The sequence below is a fragment of the Panulirus ornatus genome, chromosome 25 (genome assembly GCF_036320965.1).
Source record: "Panulirus ornatus isolate Po-2019 chromosome 25, ASM3632096v1, whole genome shotgun sequence".
Taxonomy (NCBI): Eukaryota; Metazoa; Arthropoda; class Malacostraca; order Decapoda; family Palinuridae; genus Panulirus; species Panulirus ornatus.
The window spans coordinates 17,899,914-17,916,956 of record NC_092248.1 but is presented as its reverse complement, the minus strand read 5'-3'; the positions used below and the strand labels follow the sequence as shown (position 1 = coordinate 17,916,956).

The 17,043-nt window shown below is 41.7% G+C and overlaps 1 protein-coding gene across 1 annotated transcript in view; it reads left to right on the top strand.

Annotated features, from left to right (window-relative positions):
• Positions 1 to 17,043, top strand: part of LOC139757328 (FMRFamide receptor-like) — a 485,916-nt gene that overhangs the window by 326,134 nt on the left and 142,739 nt on the right. The window lies entirely within an intron of this gene.

Below are 17,043 nucleotides of genomic sequence, written 5' to 3'. Positions count from 1 at the left end.
TCTTTCTTCTCATGCCCAGGTGCATATGCACCAATAATCACCCATATCTCTCCATCAACATTCAGTTTTACCCATATTAATCGAGAATTTACTTTCTTACATTCTATCACATACTCCCACAACTCCTGTTTCAAGAGTACTGCTACTCCTTCCCTTGCTCTTGTCCTCTCACTAACCCCTGACTTTACTCCCAAGACGTTCCCAAACCACTCTTCCCCTTTACCCTTGAGCTTCGTTTCACTCAGAGCCAAAACATCCAGGTTCCTTTCCTCAAACATACTACCTACCTCTCCTTTTTTCACATCTTGGTTACATCCACACACATTTAGGCACCCCAATCTGAGCCTTCGAGGAGGATGAGCACTCCCCGTGTGACTCCTTCTTCTGTTTCCCATTTTAGAAAGTTATAAAATACAAGGAGGGGAGGATTTCTGGCCCCCCGTTCCCGTCCCCTCTAGTCGCTTTCTACGACACGCGAGGAATGCGTGGGAAGTATTCTTTCACCCCTATCCCCAGGGATAATATATATACACACACACACACACACACACACACACACACACGCACACACACACACACACACACACACACACACACACACACATATACATATATATACATATGAAAAATGTAAGAAAATGTTAGAAAACTGAAACTTCTAGCTTGAAATGAAATGAAAAAATGAATGTCACATGATGGTTCAACCTTTGACTATGGAAAAAGGAAATGTATAATATATATATATATATATATATATATATATATATATATATATATATATATATATATATATATATATATATATATATATATATGTATATATATATATATATATATATATATATATATATATATATATATATATATATATATATATATATATATATATATATATATATATATAGGTTTGCGGCAGGGGTGTGTGATGTCTCCATGGTTGTTTAATTTGTTTATGGATGGGGTTGTTAAGGAGGTGAATGCAAGAGTTTTGGAAAGAGGGGCAAGTATGAAGTCTGTTGGGGATGAGAGAGCTTGGGAAGTGTGTCAGTTGTTGTTCGCTGATGATACAGCGCTGGTGGCTGATTCATGTGAGAAACTGCAGATGCTGGTGACCGAGTTTGGTAAAGTGTGTGAAAGAAGAAAGTTAAGAGTAAATGTGAAAAAGAGCAAGGTTATTATGTACAGTAGGGTTGAGGGTCAAGTCAATTGGGAGGTGAGTTTGAATGGAGAAAAACTGGAGGAAGTAAAGTGTTTTAGATATCTGGGAGTTGATCTGGCAGCGGATGGAACCATGGAAGTGGAAGTGGATCATAGGATGGGGGAGGGGGCGAAAATTCTGGGAGCCTTGAAGAATGTGTGGAAGTCGAGAACATTATCTCGGAGAGCAAAAATGGGTATGTTTGAAGGAATAGTGGTTCCAACAATGTTGTATGGTTGCGAGGCGTGGGCAATGGATAGAGTGGTGCGCAGGAGGATGGATGTGCTGGAAATGAGATGTTTGAGGACAATGTGTGGTGTGAGGTGGTTTGATCGAGTAAGTAACTTAAGGGTAAGAGAGATGTGTGGAAATAAAAAGAGAGTGGTTGAGAGAGCAGAAGAGGGTGTTTTGAAATGGTTTGGGCACATGGAGAGAATGAGTGAGGAAAGATTGACCAAGAGGATATATGTGTCGGAGGTGTAGGGAACGAGGAGAAGAGGGAGACCAAATTGGAGGTGGAAAGATGGAGTGAAAAAGATTTTGTGTGATCGGGGCCTGAACATGCAGGAGGGTGAAAGGAGGGCAAGGAATAGAGTGAATTGGAGCGATGTGGTATACCGGGGTTGACGTGCTGTCAGTGTATTGAATCAGGGCATGTGAAGCGTCTGGGGTAAACCATGGAAAGCTGTGTAGGTATGTATATTTACGTGTGTGGACGTATGTATATACATGTGTATGGGGGTGGCTTGGGCCATTTCTTTCGTCTGTTTCCTTGCGCTACCTCCAAACGCGGGAGACAGCAAAAAAAATAATATATATATATATATATATATATATATATATATATATATATATATATATATATACATATATCCCTGGGGATAAGGAAGAAAGAATACCTCCCACGTATTCCCTGCGTGTCGTAGAAGGAGACTAAAAGGGAAGGGAGCAGGGGGCTGGAAATCCTCCCCTCTCTCTTTTTTTTTTTTCAAAGGAAGGAACAGAGAAGGGGGCTGGATGAGGATGTTTCCTCAGAGACCCAGTCCTCTGTTCTTAACGCTACCTCGCTGAGGCGGGAAATGGCGAATTAGTATGAAAAAGACAAATATATATATATATATATATATATATTTTTTTTTTTTTTTTTTTTTTTTTTTTTATACTTTTTCGCTGTCTCCCGCGTTTGCGAGGTAGCGCAAGGAAACAGACGAAAGAAATGGCCCAACCCCCCCCCCCATACACATGTACATACACACGTCCACACACGCAAATATACATACCTACACAGCTTTCCATGGTTTACCCCAGACGCTTCACATGCCTTGATTCAATCCACTGACAGCACGTCAACCCCTGTATACCACATCGCTCCAATTCACTCTATTCCTTGCCCTCCTTTCACCCTCCTGCATGTTCAGGCCCCGATCACACAAAATCTTTTTCACTCCAACTTTCCACCTCCAATTTGGTCTCCCTCTTCTCCTCGTTCCCTCCACCTCCGACACATATATCCTCTTGGTCAATCTTTCCTCACTCATTCTCTCCATGTGCCCAAACCATTTCAAAACACCCTCTTCTGCTCTCTCAACCACGCTCTTTTTATTTCCACACATCTCTCTTACCCTTACGTTACTTACTCGATCAAACCACCTCACACCACACATTGTCCTCAAACATCTCATTTCCAGCACATATATATATATATATATATATATATATATATATATATATATATATATATATATATATATATATATATATATATATATGCACACCACCTCGACCAAAACACCCTATATCTGCCACTCTGTCATCAGACACATTCAACAAACCTTCAAAATACTCATTCCATCTCCTTCTCACATCACCGCTACTTGTTATCACCTCCCCATTTACGCCCTTCACTGAAGTTCCCATTTGCTCCCTTGTCTTACGCACCCTATTTACCTCCTTCCAGAACATCTTTTTATTCTCCCTAAAATTTACTGATAGTCTCTCACCCCAACTCTCATTTGCCCTTTTTTTCACCTCTTGCACCTTTCTCTTGACCTCCTGTCTCTTTCTTTTATACTTCTCCCACTCAATTGCATTTTTTCCCTGCAAAAATCGTCCAAATGCCTCTCTCTTCTCTTTCACTAATACTCTTACTTCTTCATCCCACCACTCACTACCCTTTCTAAACAGCCCACCTCCCACTCTTCTCATGCCACAAGCATCTTTTGCGCAATCCATCACTGATTCCCTAAATACATCCCATTCCTCCCCCACTCCCCTTACTTCCATTGTTCTCACCTTTTTCCATTCTGTACACAGTCTCTCCTGGTACTTCCCCACACAGGTCTCCTTCCCAAGCTCACTTACTCTCACCACCTTCTTCACCCCAACATTCACTCCTCTTTTCTGAAAACCCATACTAATCTTCACCTTAGCCTCCACAAGATAATGATCAGACATCCCTCCAGTTGCACCTCTCAGCACATTAACATCCAAAAGTGAGAGGGTTAGGGAAAATGATTTGGTAAACAGAGAAGAGGTAGTAAAAGCTTTGCGGAAGATGAAAGCCGGCAAGGCAGCAGGTTTGGATGGTATTGCAGTGGAATTTATTAAGAAAGGGGGTGACTGTATTGTTGACTGGTTGGTAAGGTTATTTAATGTATGTATGACTCATGGTGAGGTGCCTGAGGATTGGCGGAATGCGTGCGTAGTGCCATTGTACAAAGGCAAAGGGGATAAGAGTGAGTGCTCAAATTACAGAGGTATAAGTTTGTTGAGTATTCCTGGTAAATTATATGGGAGGGTATTGATTGAGAGGGTGAAGGCATGTACAGAGCATCAGATTGGGGAAGAGCAGTGCGGTTTCAGAAGTGGTAGAGGATGTGTGGACCAGGTGTTTGCTTTGAAGAATGTATGTGAGAAATACTTAGAAAAGCAAATGGATTTGTATGTAGCATTTATGGATCTGGAGAAGGCATATGATAGAGTTGATAGAGATGCTCTGTGGAAGGTATTAAGAATATATGGTGTGGGAGGCAAGTTGTTAGAAGCAGTGAAAAGTTTTTATCGAGGATGTAAGGCATGTGTACGTGTAGGAAGAGAGGAAAGTGATTGGTTCTCAGTGAATGTAGGTTTGCGGCAGGGGTGTGTGATGTCTCCATGGTTGTTTAATTTGTTTATGGATGGGGTTGTAAGGGAGGTAAATGCAAGAGTCCTGGAAAGAGGGGCAAGTATGAAGTCTGTTGGGGATGAGAGAGCTTGGGAAGTGAGTCAGTTGTTGTTCGCTGATGATACAGCGCTGGTGGCTGATTCATGTGAGAAACTGCAGAAGCTGGTGACTGAGTTTGGTAAAGTGTGTGGAAGAAGAAAGTTGAGAGTAAATGTGAATAAGAGCAAGGTTATTAGGTACAGTAGGGGTGAGGGTCAAGTCAATTGGGAGGTGAGTTTGAATGGAGAAAAACTGGAGGAAGTGAAGTGTTTTAGATATCTGGGAGTGGATCTGTCAGCGGATGGAACCATGGAAGCGGAAGTGGATCATAGGGTGGGGGAGGGGGTGAAAATTTTGGGAGCCTTGAAAAATGTGTGGAAGTCGAGAACATTATCTCGGAAAGCAAAAATGGGTATGTTTGAAGGAATAGTGGTTCCAACAATGTTGTATGGTTGCGAGGCGTGGGCTATGGATAGAGATGTGCGCAGGAGGATGGATGTGCTGGAAATGAGATGTTTGAGGACAATGTGTGGTGTGAGGTGGTTTGATCGAGTAAGTAACGTAAGGGTAAGAGAGATGTGTGGAAATAAAAAGAGCGTGGTTGAGAGAGCAGAAGAGGGTGTTTTGAAATGGTTTGGGCACATGGAGAGAATGAGTGAGGAGAGATTGACCAAGAGGATATATGTGTCGGAGGTGGAGGGAACGAGGAGAAGAGGGAGACCAAATTGGAGGTGGAAAGATGGAGTGAAAAGGATTTTGTGTGATCGGGGCCTGAACATGCAGGAGGGTGAAAGGAGGGCAAGAAATAGAGTGAATTGGAGTCATGTGGTATACAGGGGTTGACGTGCTGTCAGTGGATTGAAGCAAGGCTTGTGAAGCGTCTGGGGTAAACCATGGAAGGCTGTGTAGGTATGTATATTTGCGTGCGTGGACGTGTGTATGTACATGTGTATGGGGGGGGGGTTGGGCCATTTCTTTCGTCTGTTTCCTTGCGCTACCTCGCAAACGCGGGAGACAGCGACAAAGTATAAAAAAAAAAAAAAAAAAAAAAAAAAAAAAAAAAAAAAATATATATATATATATATATATATATATATATACATATATATATATCTATATATATATATACGAATAAAGTGCATATGAACGCGCATCTTCATAGAACATACAAACTTCCAACAGCCAGAATCGAGCCCGGGACCCCTGTGCAAGAGGCAGGACTGTAGCCGCTAGACTATGGGCCTGGCTAATGGGAAACAACTATTCTAATACTAAGAACTCGAATACCTTCATTTCACATTGGTAAGCAACAGGGTCTATACTGGTTATTTCCCAACAGGCTTACATAGCCAGCAGATAGCATTTTACCGTAGCTAACTGTACAACGCTGAGGTATATGAATACGAATAAAGTGCATATGAACGAACAACTTCATAGAGAATACAAACTTCCAACAGCCAGGATCGAACCCGGGACCCTTGTGCATGAGGCAGGAATTATAACCACTAGGCTATGGGCCTGGCTAATAGGAAACAACTATTCGAATATTAAGTACTCGAATACCCTTCGTCTCATATTGGTGAGCAATTGGGTCTATACCAGTTATTTTCCAACAGGCGCATATAGCCAGCAGTCAGCATTCTACCGAACCTAACTGTACAAAGCGGAGGTATAAATATGTGAATAAAGTGCATATGAACGAGCACCTGCATAAAACATACCTCCAGCAGCCAGAATCGAACCTGGGACCCCCGTTCAAGTGGCAGGAATGCTAACCGCTAGACTATGGACCGAGCTAATAGGAAACAACTATTCGAATATTAAGAACTCGAATACCCTTCGCCTATCATTGGTGATCAACGGAGTCTATACAGGTTACTTCCCAACAGGCGCACATAGCCAGCAGATAGCATTTTACCGAACCTAACCGTACAACACGGAGGTATATGAATACGAATAAAGTGCATATGAAGGCGCATCTTCATAGAATATATATATGTATATATATATATATATATATATATATATATTTTTTTTTTTTATACTTTGTCGCTGTCTCCCGCGTTTGCGAGGTAGCGCAAGGAAACAGACGAAAGAAATGGCCCAACCCCACCCCATATACATGTATATACATACGTCCACACACGCAAATATACATACCTACACAGCTTTCCATGGTTTACCCCAGACGCTTCACATGCCTTGATTCAATCCACTGACAGCACGTCAACCCCGATATACCACATCGATCGAATTCACTCTATTCCTTGCCCTCCTTTCACCCTCCTGCATGTTCAGGCCCCGATCACACAAAATCTTTTTCACTCCATCTTTCCACCTCCAATTTGGTCTCCCTCTTCTTGCTCCCTCCACCTCCGACACATATATCCTCTTGGTCAATCTTTCCTCACTCATCCTCTCCATGTGCCCAAACCACTTCAAAACACCCTCTTCTGCTCTCTCAACCACGCTCTTTTTATTTCCACACATCTCTCTTACCCTTACGTTACTAACTCGATCAAACCACCTCACACCACACATTGTCATCAAACATCTCATTTCCAGCACATCCATCCTCCTGCGCACAACTCTATCCATAGCCCACGCCTCGCAACCATACAACATTGTTGGAACCACTATTCCTTCAAACATACCCATTTTTGCTTTCCGAGATAATGTTCTCGACTTCCACACATTCTTCAAGGCCCCCAGAATTTTCGCCCCCTCCCCCACCCTATGATCCACTTCCGCTTCCATGGTTCCATCCGCTGCCAGATCCACTCCCAGATATCTAAAACACTTCACTTCCTCCAGTTTTTCTTCATTCAAACTCACCTCCCAATTGACTTGACCCTCAACCCTACTGTACCTAATAACCTTGCTCTTATTCACATTTACTCTTAACTTTCTTCTTCCACACACTTTACCAAACTCAGTCACCAGCTTCTGCAGTTTCTCACATGAATCAGCCACCAGCGCTGTATCATCAGCGAACAACAACTGACTCACTTCCCAAGCTCTCTCATCCCCAACAGACTTCATACTTGCCCCTCTTTCCAAAACTCTTGCATTTACCTCCCTAACAACCCCATCCATAAACAAATTAAAGAACCATGGAGACATCACACACCCCTGCCGCAAACCTACATTCACTGAGAACCAATCACTTTCCTCTCTTCCTACACGTACACATGCCTTAAATCCTCGATAAAAACTTTTCACTGCTTCTAACAACTTTCCTCCCACACCATATATTCTTAATACCTTCCACAGAGCATCTCTATCAACTCTATCATATGCCTTCTCCAGATCCATAAATGCTACATACAAATCCATTTGCTTTTCTAAGTATTTCTCACATTCATTCTTCAAAGCAAACACCTGATCCACACATCCTCTACCACTTCTGAAACCACACTGCTCTTCCCCAATCTGATGCTCTGTACATGCCTTCACCCTCTCAATCAATACCCTCCCATATAATTTACCAGGAATACTCAACAAACTTATACCTCTGTAATTTGAGCATTCACTCTTATCCCCTTTGCCTTTGTACAATGGCACTATGCACGCATTCCGCCAATCCTCAGGCACCTCACCATGAGTCATACATACATTAAATAACCTTACCAACCAGTCAACAATACAGTCACCCCCTTTTTTAATAAATTCCACTGCAATACCATCCAAACCTGCTGCCTTGCCGGCTTTCATCTTCCGCAAAGCTTTCACTACCTCTTCTCTGTTTACCAAATCATTTTCCCTAACCCTCTCACTTTGCACACCACCTCGACCAAAACACCCTATATCTGCCACTCTATCATCAAACACATTCAACAAACCTTCAAAATACTCACTCCATCTCCTTCTCACATCACCACTACTTGTTATCACCTCCCCATTTGCGCCCTTCACTGAAGTTCCCATTTGCTCCTTTGTCTTACGCACTTTATTTACCTCCTTCCAGAACATCTTTTTATTCTCCCTAAAATTTAATGATACTCTCTCACCCCAACTCTCATTTGCCCTTTTTTTCACCTCTTGCACCTTTCTCTTGACCTCCTGTCTCTTTCTTTTATACATCTCCCACTCAATTGCATTTTTTCCCTGCAAAAATCGTCCAAATGCCTCTTTCTTCTCTTTCACTAATACTCTTACTTCTTCATCCCACCACTCACTACCCTTTCTAATCAACCCACCTCCCACTCTTCTCATGCCACAAGCATCTTTTGCGCAATCCATCACTGATTCCCTAAATACATCCCATTCCTCCCCCACTCCCCTTGCTTCCATTGTTCTCACCTTTTTCCATTCTGTACTCAGTCTCTCCTGGTACTTCCTCACACAGGTCTCCTTCTCAAGCTCACTTACTCTCACCACCCTCTTCACCCCAACATTCACTCTTCTTTTCTGAAAACCCATACAAATCTTCACCTTAGCCTCCACAAGATAATGATCAGACATCCCTCCAGTTGCACCTCTCAGCACATTAACATCCAAAAGTCTCTCTTTCGCACGCCTGTCAATTAACACGTAATCCAATAACGTTCTCTGGCCATCTCTCCTACTTACATACGTATACTTATGTATATCTCGCTTTTTAAACCAGGTATTCCCAATCATCAGTCCTTTTTCAGCACATAAATCTACAAGCTCTTCACCATTTCCATTTACAACACTGCACACCCCATGTATACCAATTATTCCCTCAACTGCCACATTACTCACCTTTGCATTTAAATCACCCATCACTATAACCCGGTCTCGTGCATCAAAACCACTAACACACTCATTCAGCTGCTCCCAAAACACTTGCCTCTCTTGATCTTTCTTCTCATGCCCAGGTGCATATGCCCGAATAATCACCCACCTCTCTCCATCAACTTTCAGTTTTACCCATATTAATCGAGAATTTACTTTCTTACACTCTATCACATACTCCCACAACTCCTGTTTCAGGAGTATTGCTACTCCTTCCCTTGCTCTTGTCCTCTCACTAACCCCTGACTTTACTCCCCAGACATTCCCAAACCACTCTTCCCCTTTACCCTTGAGCTTCGTTTCACTCAGAGCCAAAACATCTAGGTTCCTTTCCTCAAACATACTACCTATCTCTCCTTTTTTCACATCTTGGTTGCATCCACACACATTTAGGCACCCCACTCTGAGCCTTCGAGGAGGATGAGCACTCCCCGCGTGACTCCTTCTTCTGTTTCCCATTTTAGAAAGTTAATACAAGGAGGGGAGGATTTCTGGCCCCCCGCTCCCATATATATATATATATATTCTCCATCTCCCACATTAGCGAGGTTGCATTAAGAACAGAGGACTGGACATTGGAGGGAATATCCTCACCTGGCCCCCTTTCTGTGTCCCTTCTTTTGGAAGATTAAAAAAAACCGACAGGGGAGGATTTCCAGCCCCCCGCTCCCTTCCCTTTTAGTTGCCTTCTAAGACACGCAGGGAATACGTGGGAAGTATTCTTTCTCCCCTATTCCCAGGGATAATATATATATATATATATATATATATATATATATATATATATATATATATATATATATATATATATATATATATATATATATATATATACATATATCTGGGGATAGGGTAGAAAGAATAGTTCCCACGTATCCCTCACGTGTCGTAGAAGGCGACTAAAGGGGACGGGAGCGGGGGGCCAGAAAACCACCCCTCCTTGTATCTTAACCTTCTAAAAGGGAAATAGAAGAAGGAGTCACGCGGGGAGTGCTCATCCTCCTCGAAGGCTTAGATTTGGGTGTCTAAATGTGTGTGGATGTAACCAAGATGAGAAAAAAGGATAGATAGGTAGTATGTTTAGGGAAAGGATCCTAGATGTTTAGGCTCTGAGTGACACGAAGCTCAAGGGTAAAGGGGAAGAGTGGTGTGGGAATGTCTTGGGAGTAAAGTCAGGGGTTAGTGAGAGGACAAGAGCAAGGGAAGGAGTAGCACTACTCCTGAAACAGGAGTTGTGGGAGTATGTGATAGAGTGTAAGAAAGTAAATTCTAGATTGATATGGGTAAAACTGAAAGTTGATGGAGAGAGATGGGTGATTATTGGTACATATGCACCTGGGCATGAGAAGAAAGATCATGAGAGGCAAGTGTTTTGGGAGCAGCTGAATGATGATGTTAGTGGTTTTGATACACAAGAGGGGTTATAGTGATGGGTGAGTAGAATGCAAAGGTTAGTAATGCGGCAGTTAAGGGAATGATTGGTATACATGGGGTGTTCAGTGTTGTAAATGGAAATGGTGAAGAGCTTGTAGATTTATGTGCTGAAAAAGGACTGGTGATTTGGAATACATTGTTTAAAAAGCGAGATATACATAAGTATACGTATGTAAGTAGGAGAGATGGCCAGAGAGCGTTATTGGATTACGTGTTAATTGATAGGCGCGCGAAAGAGAGACTTTTGGATGTTAATGTGTTGAGAGGTGCAACTGGAGGGATGTCTGATCATTATCTTGTGGAGGCGAAGGTGAAGATTTGCGCACAACTCTATCTATAGCCCACTCCTCGCAACCATACAACATTGTTGGAACCACCTCACACCACATACAGTCCTCAAACATCTCATTTCCAGCACATCCACCCTACTGCGCACAACTCCATCCATAGCCCATGCCTTCCAACCATATAACATTGTTAGAACCACTATTCCTTCAAATATATCCATTTTTGCTTTCCGAGATAATGTTCTCGACTTCAACACATTCTTCAACGCTCCCAGAACTTTTGCCCCCTCCCCCACCCTATGATTCACTTCCGGTTCCATGGTTCCATCCACTGCGAAATCCATTCCCAGATATCTAAAACATTTCACTTCCTCCAGTTTTTCTCCATTCAATCCTACCTCCCAGTTGACTTGACCGTCAACCCTACTGTACCTAACAACTTTGCTCATATTCACATTTACTCTCAACTTTTTTGTTTCAGACACTTTACCAAACTCAGTCACCAGCTTCAGCAGTTTCTCACATGAATCAGCCACCAGCGTTGTATCATCAACGAACAACAACTGACTCACTTCCCAAGCTCTCTCATCCACAACAGATTGCATACTTGCCCCTCTATCCAAAGCTCTTGCATTCAGCTCCCTAACAACCCCATCCAATGGGGAGGTGATAACAAGTAGTGGTGATGTGAGAAGGAGATGGAGTGAGTATTTTGAAGGTATGTTGAATGTGTTTGATGAATGAGTAGCAGATATAGGGTGTTTTGGTCGAGGTGGTGTGCAAAGTGAGAGAGTTAGGGAAAATGATTTTGTAAATAGAGAAGAGGTAGTAAAAGCTTTGCGGAAAATGAAAGCCGGCAAGGCAGCGGGCTTGGATGGTATTGCAGTGGAATTTATTAAAACAGGGGGTGACTGTATTGTTGACTGGTTTGTAAGGTTACTTAATGTAAGTATAATTCATGGTAAGGTGCCTGAGCATTGGCGGAATGCTTGCATGGTGACATTGTACAAAGGCAAAGGGGATAAGAGTGAGTGCTCAAATTACAGAGGTATAAGTTTGTTGAGTATTCCTAGTAAATTATATGGGAGAGTATTGACTGAAAGGGTGAAGGCATGTACAGAACATCAGATTGTGGAAGATCAGTGTGGCTTCAGAAGTGGTAGAGGATGTGTGGATCAGGTGTTTGCTTTCAAGAACGTTTGTGAAAAATTCTTAGAAAAGGAAATGGATCTGTATGTAGCATTTATTGATCTGGAGAAAGCATATGATGGAGTTGATAGAAATGCTCTGTGGAAGGTATTAAGAATATATTGTGTGGGAGGCAAGTTCTTAGAAGCAGTGAAAAGTTTTTGTCGAGGTTGTAAGGCATGTGTACGTGTAGGAAAAGAGGAAAGTGATTGGTTCTCAGTGAATGTAGGTTTGCGGCAGGTGTGTGTGATGTCTCCATGGTTGTTTAATTTGTATATGGATGGGGTTGTTAATGAGGTGAATGCAAGAGTGTTGGACAAAGGGGTGCAAGGTTATTACGTACAATAGGGTTGAGGGTCAAGTCAATTGGGAGGTAAGTTTGAATGGAGAAAAATTGGAGAAGTAAAGTGTTTTAGATATCTGGGAGTGGATCTGGCAGCAGATGGAACCATGGAAGCGGAAGTGAATCATAGGTTGGGAAAGGGGGCGAATATTCTGGGAACGTTGAAGAATGTGTGGAAGTCGAGAACATTATCTCGGAAAGCAGAAATGGGTATGTTTGAAGGAATTGTGGTTCCAACATTGTTGTATGGTTGCGAGTCGTGGGCTATAGATAGAGTTGTGCGCAGGACGGTGGATGTGCTGGAAATTAGATATTTGAGGACAATATGTGGTGTGAGGTGGTTTGATCGAGTGAGTAATGTAAGGGTTAGAGAGATGTGTGGAAATAAAAAGAGTGTGGTTGAGAAAGCAGAAGAGGGTGTTTTGAAATGGTATGGTCACATGGGGAGAATGTTTGGTCGAGGTTGTGTGCAAAGTTAAAGGGTTAGGGAAAATGATTTGGTAAACAGAGAATAGGTAGTAAAAGCTTTACGGAAGATGAAAGCCGGCAAGGCAGCAGGTTTGGATGGTATTGCAGTGGAATTTATTAAAACAGGAGGTGACTGTATTGTTGACTGGTTGGTAAGGTTATTTAATGTAAGTATAATTCATGGTGAGGTGCCTGAGGATTGGCGGAATGCTTGCATAGTGCCATTTTACAAAGGCAAAGCGGACAAAGGTGAGTGCTCAAATTACAGAGGTAAACGTTTGTTGGGTATTCCTGGGATATTTTATGGGAGGATATTGATTGAGAGGGTGAAGGCATGTACAGAGCATCAGATTGGGGAAGAGCAGTGTGGCTTCAGAAGTGGTATAGGATGTGTGGATCAGGTGTTTGCTTTGAAGAATGTTTGTGAGAAATAATTAGAAAAGCAAATAGATCTGTATGTAGCATTTATTGATCTGGAGAAGGCATATGATAGAGTTGATAGAGATGCTCTGTGAAAGGTATTAAGAATATATGGTGTGGGAGGCAAGTTGTTAGAAGCAGTGAAAAGTTTTTATCGAGGATGTAAGGCATGCGTACGTGTAGGAAGAGAGGAAAGTGATTCGTTCTCAGTGAATGTAGGTTTGCGGCAGGGGTGTGTGATGTCTCCATGGTTGTTTAATTTGTATATGGATGGAGTTGTTAGTGAGGTGAATGCAAGAGTTTTGGAAAGAGGGGCAAGTATGCAGTCTGTTGTGGATGAGAGAGCTTGGGAAGTGAGTCAGTTGTTGTTCGCTGATGATACAGCGCATAAGGCTGATCCATGTGAGAAACTGCAGAAGGTGGTGACTGAGTTTGGTAAAGTGTGTGAAAGAAGAAAGTTTAGAGTAAATGTGTATAAGAGCAAGGTTATTAGGTACAGTAGGGTTGAGGGCCAAGTCAATTGGGAGGTAAGTTTGAATGGAGAAAAACTGGAGGAAGTGAAGTGTTTTAGATATCTGGGAGTGGATCTGGCAGCGGATGGAACCATGGAAGCGGAAGTGAGTCATAGGGTGTGGGAGGTTGCGAAAATTCTGGGAGCGTTGAAGAATGTGTGGAATTCGAGAACTTTATCTCGAAAAGCAAAAATGTGTATGTTTGAGGGAATAGTGGTTCCAACAATGTTGTATGGTTGCGAGGCGTATGTTATGGATAGAGTTATGCGGAGGAGGGTAGATGTGCTGGAAGTGAGATGTTTGAGGACAATATGTGGTGTGAGATGATTTGATCGAGTAAGTAATAATAGGGTAAGAGAGATGTGCGGTAATAAAAAGAGTGTCGTTGACAGAGCAGAGGAGGGTGTTTTCAAATGGTTTGGTCAAATGGAGAGAATGAGTGAGGATAGATTTACAAAAATGATATATACGTCAGAGGTGGAGGGAACAAGGAGAAGTGGGAGACCAAATTAGAGGTGGAAGGATGGAGTGAAAAAAATTTTGAGTGATCGAAGCCTGAACATGCAGGATGGTGAAAGGCGTGTAAGGAATAGAGCGAATTGGAACGATGTGGTATACCGGAGTCGACATGCTGTCAATGGATTGAACCAGGGCAGTGGAAGCGTCTGTGGTAAACCATGGAAAGTTCTGTGTGGCCTGGATGTGGAAAGGGAGCTCTGGTTTCAGTGCATTATTACATGACAGCTAGAGACTGAGTGTGAACGAATGTGGTCTTTATTGTCTTTTCCTAGCTCTACCTCGCACACATGAGGGGGGAGGGGATTGTTATTTCATGTGTGATGGGGTGGCGATGGCAATTAATAAGGGCAGACAGTATGAATTATGTACATGTGTATACATGTATATGTGTGTGTTGTGTGTATATATATGTATACGTTGAGATGTATAGGTATGTATATTTGCGTGGGTAGATGTGTATGTATATACATGTGTATGTTGGTGGTTTGGGCCATTCTTTAGTCTGTTTCCTTGCGCTACCTCGCTAACGCGGGAGACAGCGACAAAGCAAAATAATAATAATGGGGATAGGGGAGCAAGAATACTTCCCACGTATTCCCTGCGTGTCGTAGAAGGCGACTAAAAGGGGAGGGAGCGGGGGGCTAGAAATCCTCCCCTCTCGTTTTTTTTTAATTTTCCAAAAGAAGGAACAGAGAATTGGGCCAGGTGAGGGTAGTCCCTCAAAGGCCCAGTCCTCTGTTCTTAACGCTACCTCGCTAATGCGGGAAATGGCGAATAGTTTGAAAGAAAAGAAAAGAAAATATATATGTATATATATATATATATATATATATATATATATATATATATATATATATATATATACATATATATATATATATGTATATATGTGTATATATATATATATGTATAGAGAGAGAGAGAGAGGGGGGGGGGGATCAAAAATTCTCGAAAATACCATAAAGGCTGTTGTTTTTAATGTCTCGTTAATATTATACTTTGGATATAATTTCGACTTCATTTCATATATATGTTATCATTTGTTGTTTAAGGCTGATAACTTGAGATCTATCAGTTCGTGGGTATGTTGTAATCATTTACACTTTTATAAGTCGGAGCGTGATATGGCGTCTGTAAGACCGATGAACACACGCCGGCTACGCATCATAACGCGTTAATCATACGTCACATTAACAAGTAGGGCACCAGAGAGCTCAAGCACGATGGCTAGTCTTCAATCAAATTCTTCCCCGGTCAGATCGGCCTTTCGTTGCCACCGCTGAGGCAAGTGTGGTGTAATTCATTAGTAAATCTCAACATGAATTTTAGTAGATTTCTTCCCTGAAAATATTATGAGGCTTTCCAGTTCCAACATCTTATGTATCAATCTCATCACTAGGTGATTATACTCACTGCGCGGTAGATTATGGTATCTCGTTTGTCCCGTGAGGTAAAATGGATCCATTATAATAGGGAAACCCTCCTTATTCCGCGTGAATGAAAGGCAATGGAGATAATATGATTATGTGTAGTATGGCGCAGTTTTCTTATCTGTTTAGACACTGACAAAGGATAAAATTATATATACATCACTAAACGCAATATGTTAAACGCTTTGTTTATCATAAACACAGATGTCTGTAATGAATGTACTCCTGAAGTGTTGAATAATTATGACACGAAGAGCTTCGCTTTAGCTCAATGCCCAACGTTAACAAAGAGTTCAGCACAAAGCTTAATGTTAATACTGAGAGGGACGGATGACAGTTATCAAACAGTTCAGTGTAGACAACCGAATAACTCCTCATCTATATGCATAACTCAACACCGAAAGCTTAAAAGTTCAATATGAAACATGACGGAATCAGTTACATGGATTAAACAGTGGGTTAAACTAATGTCAACTGTTGTAGGCTTGTTGCCTGGCTCGTTCATCCTTGTTGGCGTAGTTCTTGTCAACAACCTCGAGCCGTGGACAAGTTGATATAAATATAATTCATTGATTTTCAACGTTAAGTCTCCCTTTACTAATGTACTGTTGTAATGGCCTGCAAAATATCGTCCCAGAGGTTATGTATTTAATAAATACAGATGGAATTCCCTGTGGGAATACTGGTATTCTTATCAACCTGTCTTTAGAATGGTTTGGCATAGTCACGGGCAATCCCTTATCTTTCATACTTGCAAAATTGCACATGAAGTAGTGTGAACCTATACAGTTTATGTGGTATGAAACCAGGTTATGTTTCACTGTTCACATATGTTGATGATGTGTCTTTGGCCGATCCAGTTAGATATCGATTTGCTTATCGGCGAGACTGAATAACTTGTCTCAGTGAAGAGAACAAAGTTTACAGTTTCTAGATGCTGCAGTGATTAGAAACCAAGGTATGTTCGTATATACCGAAAACTCAATATCTATGTTTAATTCTAATGTGTTCATTAAACTAATCTCAGAAAATCAGTATTCCTCTCTGTGTCTCTTAGTAACAGCAAAACACATAGTAGACCTTAGGCTACTGGACCATGAAATGAAAATTATATCAGGCATAAGTAATATGTCCCAGTTCCCTGTACTGTAGCCAAAAAGAGATATACTGAAACTATAAAGAACTCAGAAAATGCAACAGACTTAGACAACAACAGACCAAGAAAACAAGACGTGAACACTCTATGAGCTGTTTAGATCACTATACTTAGAAAACTAACTG